At 42.3% G+C, this 15,429-nt stretch overlaps 1 protein-coding gene across 3 annotated transcripts in view; it reads left to right on the plus strand.

The window, feature by feature from the left end:
- The window catches only part of PPARGC1A (PPARG coactivator 1 alpha), a gene marked incomplete at both ends in the record, with an annotated part of 675,280 nt that overhangs the window by 531,282 nt on the left and 128,569 nt on the right, over window positions 1-15,429 (plus strand). The window lies entirely within an intron of this gene.

A 15,429-nucleotide genomic window follows, 5' to 3' on the forward strand; every position in this document is an offset into this window, starting at 1 on the left:
GAGGGCTGTGTGTGCATCGAATCACGTCCCTTATTATGATTAGTCAACCGAACCCCAGGTGCCATTGTTAGCAGGAATTTGGAATCCCCTTACTACAGTTTCTGTACTATACAGCACAATCCTAGTTATCTTATATGACTAAGGAGTGGATTTGGGAGTGAATTTTGACCAGAAGTTTCAGCTTCCTCTCCTCTCCTCTCCTCTCCTCTCCTCTCCTCTCCTCTCCTCTCCTCTCCTCTCCCCTTTTCTCCTCTCCTTTCCTCTCTTCTCCTCCTCTTTTTTTCTTTCTTTCCTTTCCCTATTCTTCTTTTCTTTTCTTTAATTTTTTCCAAACACTGAACCAAGGGAAAGAACGGAATCCTACATTACCAACTATGACGGCTGTGATAATCACTACCACACAGTGTCCCCATTGAATGGTGATCCTGCATAGCACAGTGGAGGCCAGTCCATTGTATGCAGGGATCTTTGTGACTGCAGATCTCTGCACTTAAATTAAGTGACGTCCCCTTAATTTAAGTCCCGATAACATTTTCTTTGCTAACCCTCACATGCTAAGTCAGTGATTCCCACAGCATTATCCCAAGGTAAGGTGGCAAGTTTTGGATCTCCAATCTTAGCCAATCCATCCTTCTCCATGTTGCCCACTGAGAATATCCCTCTTGTGGGGCCTCCTTTGGGACATTCGTAGTGAAGACTGCACTATTCTAACAGAGGGATCACGATATTGTTGGGCATCAAATAGGACCTTTCAACTTTTCTTTCCAAGAGTCATGATTTTTGGCCCTTATGCCAGTCTGTTTACCTCTCTTCTGTGGACACTTTTGCATAGCAAAGGATATTCAAGAGACATTGTCTTTTTAAAGCCACATGGGACACATTACATTGTTTCCTGAAGGAACTGGTGTCTGTAGGATCAGAGTTATGTAACTAAAGATAGACTCTCCTTACCTGCCCCTGGCAGATGAGTGGTTGGCAGTGGTGATACCCAGGGCACATGAGTATTAAGTCATGTATGTGAAATGCCTTTTAAACTAAAGAACTCTCCAGGAAGCAAGGATTGTCATTGAATGAGCAGGGATGATTTATACTCACAGCACAGGCAAGGCCAGCTCTCAACTTCAGTTGATAGCTGGGAAACGGTCTGAAAGAAAACGCTTCCTAGAATTACTGAGGATGCTGGGCCAGTGAGCTATTTTCCTTAATTTGAAATCACATTTCCTTTTGTTCTTGTGTTGTTTTTTCATCCCCACCCATGTTCACATTAGCTTCTCTTGTTTTGGTTTCTTAAGCTTTGAACCAGCAGGCAACAAGCAGGTGATGGGCCAATAGACCAGGCATCTGTGTGGTCAGGAGGAGAATACTGCAAGCATGAACTCCCGAGAACAGAGTGAAGACAATACTGTTGATAACTTACAGTAGACGAGACACACCTCTCATCTACACCTTAAAACAGAGGGCTTTTCTTTACATATCATCAAAAGAATATGAAAGTACAGAGTTTTAAGGAAAAGCCCAAGTCCATACAGCTCTTGACTAGCAGAGAAAGCAGTGGTCCCCATCATTTGTGATTGTTTTCTCTTCTAGCACTCTGCCTGGCTTTTGGAAAGAGAACAGCCCCCACTTAAAAAAAAAAAAAAAAAAAACACAACTAAAACTTGCACAGTGCTTCCAGACATTTTGGCACCAGAATAATTGGGAAGAATTTCTTCCTGCTGAGCTTTACTTTCTCTTTAGAGTTTTCTTATTTTTATCCCAGTAGAGTCACTACTTGTGGAGAAGAGTCAGCCCACCTGACCAATACAAGTGTTCTTTATTTTCCTTGACACATCTGTCTAATGCCAGTAGACTGAGATCAGCAAGACCCCAGTTCCTAGAATCCACATGCTGGTGAATTTTGCTTCTTCAGAACAAATTTCTGTGGACTTTTTCTTAGACCATGCAGTGCCTCTGATTGTTAGACTTCAGGACTTTAGCAAGGAAAGTGCTAGTATTACGCTTGCTGCTGGAATTCTTCCCTCTTAGGTCCTCCTTGGAAGTCTATCTTCCTTGAAATATCTCCAGTAAGATGTTTTTCTACTGAACTTAATTGTTATGTTTCACCTTTAAAATATTTGCATTTTGTCAAAATACTATTTTTATTTTAAAAGAAAACCATTTTTTCCCATGTCCTCAACAGTGAACAGCAAACATTTCTGTCATCTGCCATTTGTTGTTTTCTGTTTAGTTGCTAATGTCTCCCTACTTATCTATAATTTTTATTATGCTTATTCTTATTCATTTGTCTTTCTTATATATCATATTAGGAGCACAAGCCCCAAGTGTAGTCCCCCTTCTGCTATTCATTAGCTGTGTGGTTCTTGAAAAGTTACTTCCTGTCTCTGAGCTTCAATTCTTCGAATGCTGACAGTGATACAACCTCCCCCAGGGAGGAGTAGGATAATCTAGTTAATTTGTCTTGGTTGAAATTCTCATTGCTGTAATCAAAAAAGACTAACCACACATCTGAGAAGAAGAAAGATTTATTTGCTTACAGTTTTCTTGGAGATTTTGGATTCAGTCCATGTGAGGCCGGGTCTCCAGAGCTCAGGGCATGACAGACCTCTGGAGAACCAGAACTCTCTGGAGAGAGGGAGAGAACAGGCTCTGTTCTCACAAGAAAGTGAGAACGGGGGGGGGGGGACCATATAGTCCCCAAGGTTGTACCCTCAGGAGCCTCTCCCTAGCAACCAAGCTTCTCTTCCAACATGGCTACCTTGTTTCTGTGTGGGCTGGGGGAACCTTATAAACCTAAGCCATTGCAGAATTCCCAGCCAAAGGTGTGGTAAATATGAAATCTGAATGTCCCACTTAGAGCATCCTCTGTTGATCTGTGCTTTCTCCTGTCCTTAGGTCCTTCCAGAAATCTTATAGTATCGATTGATCAGTACCTTTACTTTTTCTCAATTCCCTAGAACTTTATAAAAATGATTTCTTTTACTTGTATGGCTTCCTATTTCTGTTTGCTGAATAAATGAATGGATTTGCCTTCTTTCTACCTTTGAACCTGCCATTACTACCAACAGTATTATCACTCCAGTTACTGTTTGCTGGATACATACCATGTGCCTCACTTTGGGCTGAGTGTAAACTATTATCTCAGTAATCCCATTTAACAACTCTGGCGACTATTTATTACTTTCTCCATTTGTGCATAGACAGTGAGGCTCAGCAAGGTGAAGTGGACTGCCTGAGGTCACAGGCTAATAAATGGTAGAGCCTGAGTACCGCTGACTACCATGATCAACTTCTTTGGCTTTCCAGTAGCTACTGTTTATTGAGTACCTACCACGAGTCAGCCATTTAGCATACATCACCTCTTCTTATCCTCACAGCAGTCTTGTAAATGAGGTATTATTTTTCCATTTTACTGCCGAGGATAATAAAGCTTAGGGAGAGAGACGTTTGGTAACTACAACAGAGGCACAGGGCCAATGAATGTTCTCAAATCCAATGTCAGATGACCTCCCTTCTCGCTTCCTTTCTGTTCTCTGCTTTGTGAATGAATCAGTGAGTGAATGGGTCACCTTCCTTTCTTCCTCTTGTCCACTGTCCTTTGTTTCTTTTCTTTTTCTTCTTCTACTTAAACACAATATGTGAATTTACTTTTCATATTAAAAATTTAAAACATGTTGGAGGCTAAACAACAAAAAAAAGTAGGTGATACAAAAAAGCAAAAATGAAACAGAGCCAGTCAGTGTGGAATAACCTTCCACCCAGGAGTGGTCACTTCCCTCTATTTTTTTTCTCCCTCCTTTTCTGCCCTTACTTTTGCCTCCTCTTAGCCAAGAGTCACATTCCTTCTCTCCTTCTTCCAGCACAAACTCCCTTTGGGGGTCCAAGTTTCCCTGCTGCGGCACTTGGCATAACGTGCGACACACACATTTGCAAAACTAATCAGCCGTAGAAGGGACAGGGAGTCCCAGGACAAGCTCAGAAAGGCAGTGGTGCCCACAGCAGCAAATTCCCTTCCCCTGGCCCAGAGGTGGGGGTGAGCCGGCGACTCCCTGCCCCTGAGGCCCAGCTGCCCCTCTCTGGGACTGTGGAGCAACAGAGGCCCTAGCAACGGAAAATGCCACCGGACACTCCAGCCAGTGGCATGTGCCGGCCGCCTCTGGGAGCCTTTCGTTCTAAGCCAAAGTTCAGCTGAAGGGCAGCAGTCAAGCCAGAAAGTCATGCGACTCTCATGTTGGTTAGTATGTCACTTTGAACAGCTCTTATCTGATATTATTATGACTAACTCAGTGCTGACAGCATGGGACAGATTATAGGGGCCATGTGACGATTATTTAAGGCATCGCCAAGTGCATGGTGTGGCTTTTATTAACCCACTCTTTCCAGGATCACTTTACGGCACAAGTAAGTTCAGCCCCTTGAGAATCTAGGTGAGAAATAAAACACACACACACACACACACACACACACACACACACACACACACACAAATCCACTGACTCTTAAAGAGTCCTACCAGTTCCCATTTGGATGGCCTTTGAGCCACAATTTGTTGTTGACCCCATAGTTTGTGTGGTTTTTGCTGTTTGGTCTTAGGGGGGAAAAAATCAATGGTGAAGGTTGTTTATATTTCAAAACCTCTCTTTTCTTACACCTTGTACTGATAAAATTCGGTGCCTTTGTCGTCGTTGTTGTTAAAGTTGATCTTTAAGATATTAGAGGACTGTGTCGAAGGCAGAGCTGAAGAAATAGTCCTTCAGCGCCGAACAGAAATGTCAGCTGTGAGAGGGGGTTATTCCCCTGCATGTGATTGGCGCCTTGGATGGCACAAAGCAAACATAAGAAATGCTGCTATTTATTATTTATATGCTGCCACAAGTGCACATAGAATGGCACAAAGCCAGGCAGCTGTATAAAGGCTCTGATACCCAAAACCAAATTCAGAGTCACTTACAGGGGGGGAGAAGGACTTTGTCCTGTTTGAAGACGGTGTGGTGATGTAAAGGGTCTTTATGTCTGGGTGAAAAGAAATTTCAAACCCAATCTGGAGACATGAAAGCAAATAAAGCAGAGTGTCTGGATGAAAATTCAGATGTTATCATTGAAAGATGTCCAAGTGCTAAAATACAAGTATGTTCCCCGGAACAACAAACCATGCAGTCAGCAGACCTATAGGAGATGTTGGACAACAGCCATGCTTGGAGGATTTCTTTGATGAGTATAGGTCCTCTTAGCACTCTGCTATAAAACGGAACAATAATAATACCTTTCTCACAGGATTGTTAAAAAAGATTTAATGGGAAGAGCCTATAAAGACTAAGCCTCTGGCAAAAGAGTGCTTAAAAAAGGTGGCAGGTATTATCCCAATTATTATTCCTGTGATTATCAGTAGGCAAATGCTCGATAGCAGAAGGCAGCAAAATTTGAATACAGGCTAAAGAGGATGGCATTTCCAAGATGATTCGGCTTTGGTGCCACTTCAACCTTCTCCAGTTAAGGCGGAAGCCATTCCTAACCTTTCCCACACTCAACTCCCGCAATGGATGCCATGCTTCTTCCTCTCAGCAAAACGCCTGCTATTGCACGTGTCACCGGCATTCAGGGACAGTCACACATGGGCATTCACTGCACGGAGATCTGAGCCACTTCCAGCAAGGGGCTGAATGGGAAGAACCTGAGAGGCATAACCTCAGCAATTCAGCGCTGACCCCAAACTTGCATGTGCCCCTCAACTGCACATAGACCTGTGGTTAATTCAGCCTACATCCTTAGTCATTGGTTTAAAGAACATCTCCTTTGATGTGAGCACAACTTTAGGGGCCTCATCTTTTTTATCTTCAACAACTTGTTCAGGTTCTTTCTTACTACATACAATAAACTGTCTCTTATCTGCAACAATGCTTGAAGGTCTTATATACATCAGTGCTCTGTATACTTCCCTGCTCAACCCGGAAGTTAATCCAGATTGGGTAAACTCCTTATTTATTTATTTAACAATAATTACTGAGTGCCTATTTTGTGCCAGATATTCTTCCAGGATCTGTGGATATAGTAAAAAAAAAAAATACTGGAAGCTTAGGAGAGTCTTGCTACCTCCTTCCTTCCACCAGAAATTGCAGGTTTTTAACAAAGTCCCTAAGACATATTCTGATTGATTGGTGTCCATTCCCATGCCGATTACTATACTTCTGAATGGCTTTGAGTCACAATACAATTTTGTTCCGTAATGTAGAAGTCAGTCTTTGTAAGCTGAATTCTAACTGAAGATACTGAAATACAGTTGAAGAGTCTACACCAGATCAGGACTCTGTCCCTTCTAGACTGTATGACCCTGGATGTGTTAGTCTCATCCCAGAATACCAGGTTTTCATAGAAGGTTAAATTAATTTAGACAGGTAATGTTCTGACAATAGTGTTTCAACATTATAGGTGCTCAGAAAGGATTATTTATTATTACATCATTAAAAAGTTTAGTTGAGATTTAGAAAATTAGATTGGTTTCCAGAAAAGGTGAAACCAACCCAATTACTCCCTTCCCAACTAAATAACAGAAAAAAAAAAGAAAGGAACCATGAGCCTTTTCCTGGTGAATGCCTAATATATGATTTTACTGGCACAATGACATAGATCTTCAAAATATCCCTGTGTAAGATATATGTGTTCTTGTGCGAGAAATTGCACATTGACTGATTATTCATTGTTATGCATTCGAAGGGTGGAGGGATGAATAAGAGAGAGAGTGTGCTGTCAGTGAGTCTTCTGTCACCGAGGAAGCAGGTGGGTAAACTGATGCCTGTGCTGAGCTGAGAACAGGGGAAGAGGAGAATATCAGGCTGTGGACGACGCTGAGAAGAAAGACCTAACGGGCTTCAGGGATCAGCCAGACTCCCTGGAAGAACCACCAGAGCTGATTCATCAAGAAAGAAGAGTGCTAGAGAAGGAAAGGTAGCCACAGGAGGGCTTTCAGGCAGAGCTGAGCAAAAGCTGGGCAGAGGGAGCCAGCTGCAGGGACTCTTGGACTTGGGACGCAGCAGTGACAAGGGGTCGGGCTGAGGCATGGCCTGACCCAACTCAGAGGAGGCTTCTTTGCTGTGCATACAAGAGTCTTTCTGCATCGACATGCAGCCACAGAAAGGGCATATGCTTAAGAGATCACTGGGTGAGTTGACAAGGGCCTAGACTAGGGTATCCATAATTGAATGAACAGGAACAAACAGACTGGTGAATGGTGAGGGGCTCAAGGTAAGGACTAACCCTGTGGTTTCAGCGGGGGGCATTCTCACTTTCCAACTTGACAGAGAGCACAGGCAGAGGTGTTGAAGCTGGGGAGGATGCTTGGGGTCCATTAACATATACCATGTGTTTTCCCTGCTCTGCCGGCCCTGGTAGTCAGCAGCCAGGTAGCTCCAAGGCTGCACCAGGAGGTCTGGGGCTGAGACATAGATGTGGGAACCATCTTTTATGGTGATGGTTGTTCCAATCTGGACTGGAAATGGGATTTACCAAGATAAGCAAGGGAAACAGGCAGTATGGGCTGTGTGGGGAATTACAGGGATCACCTACATGGAATGGGCAGGGTACTGCCAAACTGTATTTAGAAAGGCTAGGAAACCATAAAAGTACAGCAGGATAAAACCCAAATTTGGGAGGGTCAGGTAGAAATATAACCAGGCTCTTTTCACATTTCTTTGGTAACTTTATAGATTGGATTCTTTTCTGGGAACTGCCTTGACTGAAGATTTCTTTCTTTTAGGGCATTTTTTTCTTCCTTCCTTTTTAAAGAATGTTAGGTTTCACTGCAGGAAGCTATCTAGCATTAAACTGATTCCCCCCTTTTCTGCCTGTAGACTAAACCCAAAATATAAAGTGGGACATGAAAAATGGTCCTGGTGTCTCTCCTCACAGCTCACCTCTTCCAATGAAAACCAGACACATCAAACCTTTTGCTCAAGTCCTGGGACTGGGTTTAGGTCAGTTCTTTTTTACAGAATGCATTTCATGTTCCCTCATCATCCTCCAAATATGTTCTTTTCACATCCTTTTATGAAATGTTTGCCCTAAATCTCTCTTATTTTGAGTCGCACTTGTAAACTCGAGTCTAGCACAGAGCAGATGTATTCATTTAATAGTTTGCTTTGATAGCTCCTTTAAGAGGCTTTATAATCTTTATATTTTACCATTGGGTTTGGGATTTTACGCTCCTTTAACAGGTGTATTACCTTCATCAGATGTTTTCATTTTAAGCTGTTGACTTATAAACATATGGCCTGCAGGGATTGGCGTGCAATTTATTCACTTACAGATTTTATTCTCCTGTTCAGTTTTGTATTTAGTGTGGGGAACCCTAGATTGATTGGTAATGAAAGCTCATTGGTAAAAATGGCTCTTTCAATGACCAAAATAATTGTTTCCTCCAGTTGACAAAGGGTCGGCGAGAGATCACTCATATTGAGAGGATGTTTAGAAAAGTTAATTAAAAACAGAATGCTTTCAGGCCCCCATTTAGTTCTCCAGGTCTGCATTTCAGGAGAAAATTGTGCATACACGTTTCTTCTGCAGACACTTGAAGGTTTGTCTTTTAAACTCTTTCATTGTTCCAGTTGTTCCAGCTTTTTAAAGATAACCAGTTTTACTTGAAATTGACATGCTCTGATCGTACGCACTAGGAACACATCACGCTGCTATAAAAGACAGGGAAGAGGGAAAGGCTACTCTCCTTCTGTTTGGGGTATAGAGGGACCAAGCAGGAGAGTCAAATGAAAACTGCCTGTAACTGGTGAACCGGGATGGGCAGCGCCATCCTTTACACAGTTGGATGATGTGTGTGAGTTCAGTAAGCAGCTATGTCAACGGGTTGGTCCTGCCTGGGCTTGGTACTGTGTGTGTGTGTGTGTGTGTGTGTGTGTGTGTGTGTGTGTGTGTGCAAAAGGGACAGTGGTCCAGAGCTTTCTGATTTGGAGTTCTTGCTAAGAAAAGATAAAAAAAGATGGGAAAGATTCTTCCTTTTCTTTTTGCCTTTAATATCTATTGTGGACTTTAACCAAGCAACCCTTCATCCAAATAGAGCTGAGGGTCTTTGACAATGCCTTAGGGTATCTCCTAAGATGTCAACATAGGGAGGCAATGCAAGAAGTTTAAGACTGCCTCACATGGGGTCCAACCTGCTTTGTAGTATTGTACAAAAAATAAGACTGTTCAGTCAATCTCTGTGATGGATCATCTTCCCCATAAAAGCACCGTGCATGATCCGGCATGCTTTGGTATCATTTCTACCTGTGCCCAGGAGAGGCCAGGACTGAGCCAGCATAGCGATGGAATTGCCCTTGCTTCCTGGACTCAGAGAGGGCATTGCCTCTTAGTAAAGAATGGGAGTGTGGCCAGCTCTGGTGAGAAAGTTTGTGATTTCTTTTTACGCTTTGCATTCGATCCTTTCACAGCAAGCAAAGTCTCTTCAACAAGAGCAAAAAGAATGAGAATATAAAGAAAGTATTGAAGGTAGTGGTAAATGAAAGGAGGTTGGCAAATTATTCTAAAAATGAGCTTTTGCAAAATATTTATCTCAGGGAAAAGAATGTAATGGTGCTTTTCCTTTGCTCTCTCAGAGGGTCAAATTACAATTTTACTTCAATGCAATTGGAACATTTGGGGGATCTATTTCTAAATATATGCAGATCAGGATATATGTATTTACTTCCTTTTCATTCTTTTATTCCCTCTTATTTGAACAGCTCTCTGATGATACTGCTTTCTTTAGCAATCTTTCCATTCTTTTTTTTTTTTCATGGATATATTGATTGACCAAGTATTTCCTCCCAAAATCATGAATTGATCCTCGAGAGGCACACCCAAATTTATTCTTTTTTTTTTTTCTTTTACCACTGGCTTCCAGTCCTGACACAGCAATACTTTTTTGTGTTAGTCCCTCATTTGTTGAATGCTTGGATACATGAATAAATGATTGATTGAGCAGGAGAAGAAGTTATAGAGGGAATAAAATTATTTTCAAGTGAGCAAGTCAAGCATATAACCATGTCTCTCAGCTGCTTCTGCTGATCTGTATAAACCACAAAGGTTCTTGACTTGTGTTTAAGAAGCCCATGCCTCAGTCTATCTACCTTTCCAGAGTCTCCGCTGATAGATCTCTAACACTGGAAGCCAAGGTAGGACTCTGTCGTTAGAGGTTAGGAGCCCTGATGTTTTTTTTTTGCCAAACCAAGCAAGCAAGCAAGCAAACAAACAAAACAGAAAACCAAACCAAAACAAAACAAAAACACCCCTCAGTTTACTGGAGTTCTATTATTTTTAGAAAAAATAACCTGGGCTTGAGCAGTGCCAGAGGAGTTAAAGGCAGCCAAGGAAATGAAAAACAAAAGCTCCTGGGAAAAGTCAAGAACTAGAAAACGCAATAGTTAGCTGATAAAATGTCTGCTTCAGTTTCAGCCAACTTGCTTGAACCTTGCCCCATTGCCGTGGCCCCCAGTTGAAGTGGCAAAGAGGCGTCAGTGATAAATCACCCTGCCATGAAATGGCACAAACTTGAGTAAATTGCATGTGGAAGCCAGAATGGCTACAATAATGTACAGCACAGGCTGGCCATGGGCCCCAGTGGGTCAGAATATTTGTCCCTCCTTAGTCACGGTGGGACGCCTTCTGCTCATTCATAGATGGAAAATGAGTGGGGCACTTTTTCACTGGAATGCTCCATTGTAGCTGTCAGGGGGACACCAACAAATACCCAGAAAGCGAAAATGCTGGGAGAAATCCTCAAAACAAGCCCAGAAAGCTAGAGACTTACTGTAGATCACCAAAGTCAGCTCCTATTTTTAATGTGATAAAGATTAAAGGACCATGACTCTTATTCTAACACTTGGGGGGTCTGAGACAGGAGGGTCATGGGTTCAAAGCTAGCCTCAGGAACTTAGTGAGACACAAATAAAAAGAAAATAGGGTTGGGGGTTTAGATTAGAGATAGAATGCCACTGGGTTCAATCCCTAGCATCACCACACACACACAAAAAAAAAAAAAAAAAAGAAAAGAAAAAATAAAAGAAAAGTAAACTAACAGAATTAATAAAACTAATCCTCTTAAAACATAAGAGGTGATTTTTTTTTAAAGAGGACTAGCTATTGTGGGAACACATCTACTCCACTGCTATTATTGGTGGAGAGAAAGTAGGAAAAAGCCCTTCACGGTTATAGAAATTCAGACCACACATGGATGTGTACCTGCATATTTTGGCAAGAAAGCAAAGTTTTCTAAGAGATGTTCCCTTCTTGATATGAGGGGATGTTGAGGGCTCCCTGTCTTCCAGTAGCTACCGAAGGTAAGCAATATGCTTTCCTCCAGCTGGAATCAATTCTGTTCTAGTGCCAAGCACCCGTTACGGGCCTGATTCTAACCTGCCTAACATTTCTACCTTGTGCAGAGGGAACTTTGCTGTTTGAATATCATTTCCCCTATCAGACTGCAAATTCCATAAGGTCAAAATCCATCTCTGATTATCCGGGTATCTTTCCCTGCTCTGCCCACCTGCTGGCCTGGGAAGAACATCATGAACTTAGAGCATATTTAATAAATATTTGTGGGTTGGATGAGCAATATTATTCCCTGTCACCATGTCCCCTAACATTTCCAGCCCTACACTTTAATTCAGGGACAAGCAGAAACATCCTACTTAGGTGAATAGCTTATTCTCCCTTTCAACCACAGAATTATTATGATTTCTCCTTTCAGGATTGCATTTCCTTTTGCAAGCTGGGTCTAAACATCTCCCCCTCCCCCACCAACTAAATCAGGAAATATGCAGCCGTAAAACCACACTGGCTTTCAGTAGGCTACTTGTGCCTTTTCCAATAAATTCCAGAAGAGCCCCACACAGGGCATGCTTATCTGGTTAACCCTTCTCCTCCCACCTGCCTGGGCTGGACAGGATCTGAGTATTTCCAGACTGTCCCCTTGTGGTTGTGGTGAAATGTCACACAAGATGGTTTTCTCTCCACCTGGGGCTTCCCATGCCCAGCTGCCTTACACCTTGGTGTCTAAAGTATAGGGCTTTTTTTTTTTTTTTTTTTTTTTGTCACCTAAGAGCAGTCAAATGGAATCCCATGCCTGGCTCAGGCTGAGAACTGGAGAGGCTGCTGGAAGAAGCAGTTTTAGATTACACTAGGAGGTGTTTTGCCTGCCCACCTGCCTTTCTCTTCCTGGAGACTCTCTGGAGAGCTGCAGAATTTCTCTTCATTCAATCCAGTTCCCTCCACTGCCCCTCCCCTTCCCCCCTGGCCACACACACTTGGTTATCTGAGGACAAGAGTTGGGTTGTTTACTATTTTCCCAGGGTACAAAGTCTTGAAGAGTTTAATTGTGGATGTAATCTGAAGAATCAAAGTCAGCCTCATTCCTCAGAAGAATGGGGCGAGTGTGGGAGAAAGGAATGGGTTGGTTTGCGGGTACTCTCAGTGGCATGGCCCACTCCTTTCCCTTTGAGAAAGGTGGTGGGAGGGGGAGAGGGACGCTCCATTGTCCTTTTCACAGAAGGACTCCTGATCCTCTGGGTCCCCCCTCCTGGTTTCTTGCTGTTGGCTGATGGGCCAGCCCAGGCTGGGTCCTGTGACTGGTGTGTCAGCAGAGCTGGAGTTGTGGCTGGGACAGGTTCCTGGTGGCTGGAACTGGTTTGAAGGATGGGAGGAACCTCTGCTTCTTCCAGATAGGAGCCTGAATCATTTCAATGACAAGAGCAGCTAGAAGGAGGGCTCTGGATGCTGGGTGATAACACTGCAGCAGATGAGAGACCACAGAAGAGAATTTCAACAAAGCTTTTTCTTTTTCTGAGGTTGAGGAAGGGTTGGAAGTAGGGAGGTGGAGGAAATTGGGGGTGGGCAAAGGAAAAGATAAGATGAGTAATTTCAGTGTTCTTTTGAGATCAGTTTAGGGTCTTGGGAAAAATCAAGCTTTGGTTGTTTGTCCAAGGATTACGCCTCGATCAAATCACAGAGAGGCAGGGATATTGCTGGCTTATCCTGGGTTCCATTTTCTTCTCCGTATTTCCAAGGTAGTCATGCAGATATACTGCCACCTAGTAGTTTAGTAGTAATGACTGGCACATTGAAATCTTGACCACAGCATTAACAATCCACCATCCTGAGAGTATTAATATAGACATTAACCGTGGTTCCATTTCTGTCCTTTTAAAAGGACGTAGATCAAGTCACAGTAGTGAGAGGCTGCTCTCCAGGAAAAGGCCTGCCAGGGCGCTGGGTTGGTGTATCACGTGCCTGGGCAGAATACAGTCCCACTGGTAGAAGCTCCTCTGCACTTGATCTTAGCCCATACCATTATATTTATGATGCTCCTTTGAACATTTTATGTTTTATCTTTTCAAATCAATAGATAGTTTTTGACAGATTGTGATGGGATTTCTTTATGCATACCACTCTCCTTGCTGAGTTAAAAATTGCAGCCTCTAAAGTGATTTCATTTACATTTGATCCTATGTGGACCTCAAGGGTCAAACAGAGCACATCAGACTTTTAGAATCTTTGCTCTTTTTCTTAGCCTCTCAGTCACCACTGGCGAGGCTGGCTTCCATGTTCTTCTTGAATGTGCTGACTTCTGTTGTACTCTCTTAACAGTATCTTTTATTAACAAGAACTTTATAGTGCTGGCTTGATTCTTCCAATCTGATCCAAGTTTCAGGTACTTTCTCTTTGTCCTCCATTTGCTCTCTATGTTCTCTGCTAAGCTCCTTTACCAGCACATGAAAAAGGGAGAACATTCTGTCAATAACAATATTTTATCTAGGGCTCCTGACCAATTAGTATAAGGGCCATCACTCAAATCCTATTTTCTATTAGTAAGAAGGTGGACTTTTTAAGGGCTGAAGCAAGAGGGGAGAATCACCATTCACTTATTGGGAACTTAGAATAGAGGGTGAGTAAAAGCTGAGCTGCCTCTCAAGGGGATTTACAATTACTCTTTTTTTAAAGGAAAAAAAATAACACCTTTTTATTAGGTGAAAAAAAGATATTGCAAACGGCAAGAATCCTCCGTGAAGCATAATGCTCTGGAAGATGTGGAGAGTCATTGAATGGTAGTTTGATTGTTTGGGACCTTAGAGATTTTCTATTGCCACTGCTTTTTTTAGAGATGGGGAAACCGAGGCATGCTATACTTGCATGATTTTATCCACTGTAGTGCATCCAGTAAACAGACAACTAGTATGTAAAGACAGGTTTTTAGCACCCTGAGTCTGATCTTGTTCCCCATGCAAACATACAAAATGTATTGGCTGAGTACGTTTGATGTTGTCAGCAGTAAGCCTGGTACTATACAGATCAGAAAAAAAAAAATGAGGATATAAACATGCTGCCCTCTAGGAACTTTGGGGCTTTCTTCTTTTGAAAAATAAGAAATATTCAAATGAAGAAATTAAAGAAAGGTGAGGGTTGATATATAATCAAGTGCTAGATGGTATAGTTTGGCTAGGAGCAGAACTCAATATTTACTATTCATGGTTAATATTAATCAATCATGGTTTATAGAAGAGATGAATTCTAAAATAGGTCACAAAGAGCCAACAAAATAGAGTTATGTAGCATGATTAGAAGAGGACAGAGAAGAAGGGTCAACATAAAATATGTGGAGTAGGAATGGCGAATACTTGTGTGTTAGACGGCTTTTCATCATTGTGACTCACAAACTTGAGAAGAACAACTTAGAGACTCCTGGGTTCAGAGGTTTCAGTCCTTGGTCGGGTAGCATCAGTGAAGAGCATGGTAGAGGAAAGCTGCTCAGCTCCTGGCAGCCAGGTAGGAGGGTAGGAGGGTAGGAGGGAAGGAGGGAGAAAAGGAGGGAAGGAGGAAAGAAGGAAGAGAGAGAGAGGGAGAGAGTGAAGGAGAAAGAAAGAGAGAGAACAGAGAAGATAACCTCTTCTAGGTCACACTCTCAGTGATTTCCTTCCTACCTTCTTTTATGAAATTGATATCAGAAAGGTCCTCCATTTCCTGCCATATAACATTAATGGAGAAAATTTATTTAAAAAAATGGGTAGTAATTCTAATTTACTTATTTTCATGCATTTGGATATTCTATCCTATTCTGTCCTGTCACATACAATAGGGCCCATTTTCTACGTATCACCTCCCAATAGTCCATTCAGCCACCAGTGGGTTAGTCCACTGTGATGTCAGATCCCTCTCTATCCAATCATTTCCTGAAAGTCCACCTCTGAGTACAGGATACTTTGGCCAACATTCCAGATGCAAACTGTGACAACTTGATACACAAGTTAACTTGTCCCACTCCTGTTTCATAGCAGATATAACTCACTGATTGCAGTACTCTTCCTAGAATTTAGACATGGTTGAGTCTCTCTTAACAATTGCTGGTAGCCTGTATAAAACAAAACTTGCAAAAGATAATGAAGCATACTTGCTAAC

This window comes from Muscardinus avellanarius (genome assembly GCF_963383645.1).
Source record: "Muscardinus avellanarius genome assembly, chromosome: 6".
NCBI lineage: Eukaryota > Metazoa > Chordata > Mammalia > Rodentia > Gliridae > Muscardinus > Muscardinus avellanarius.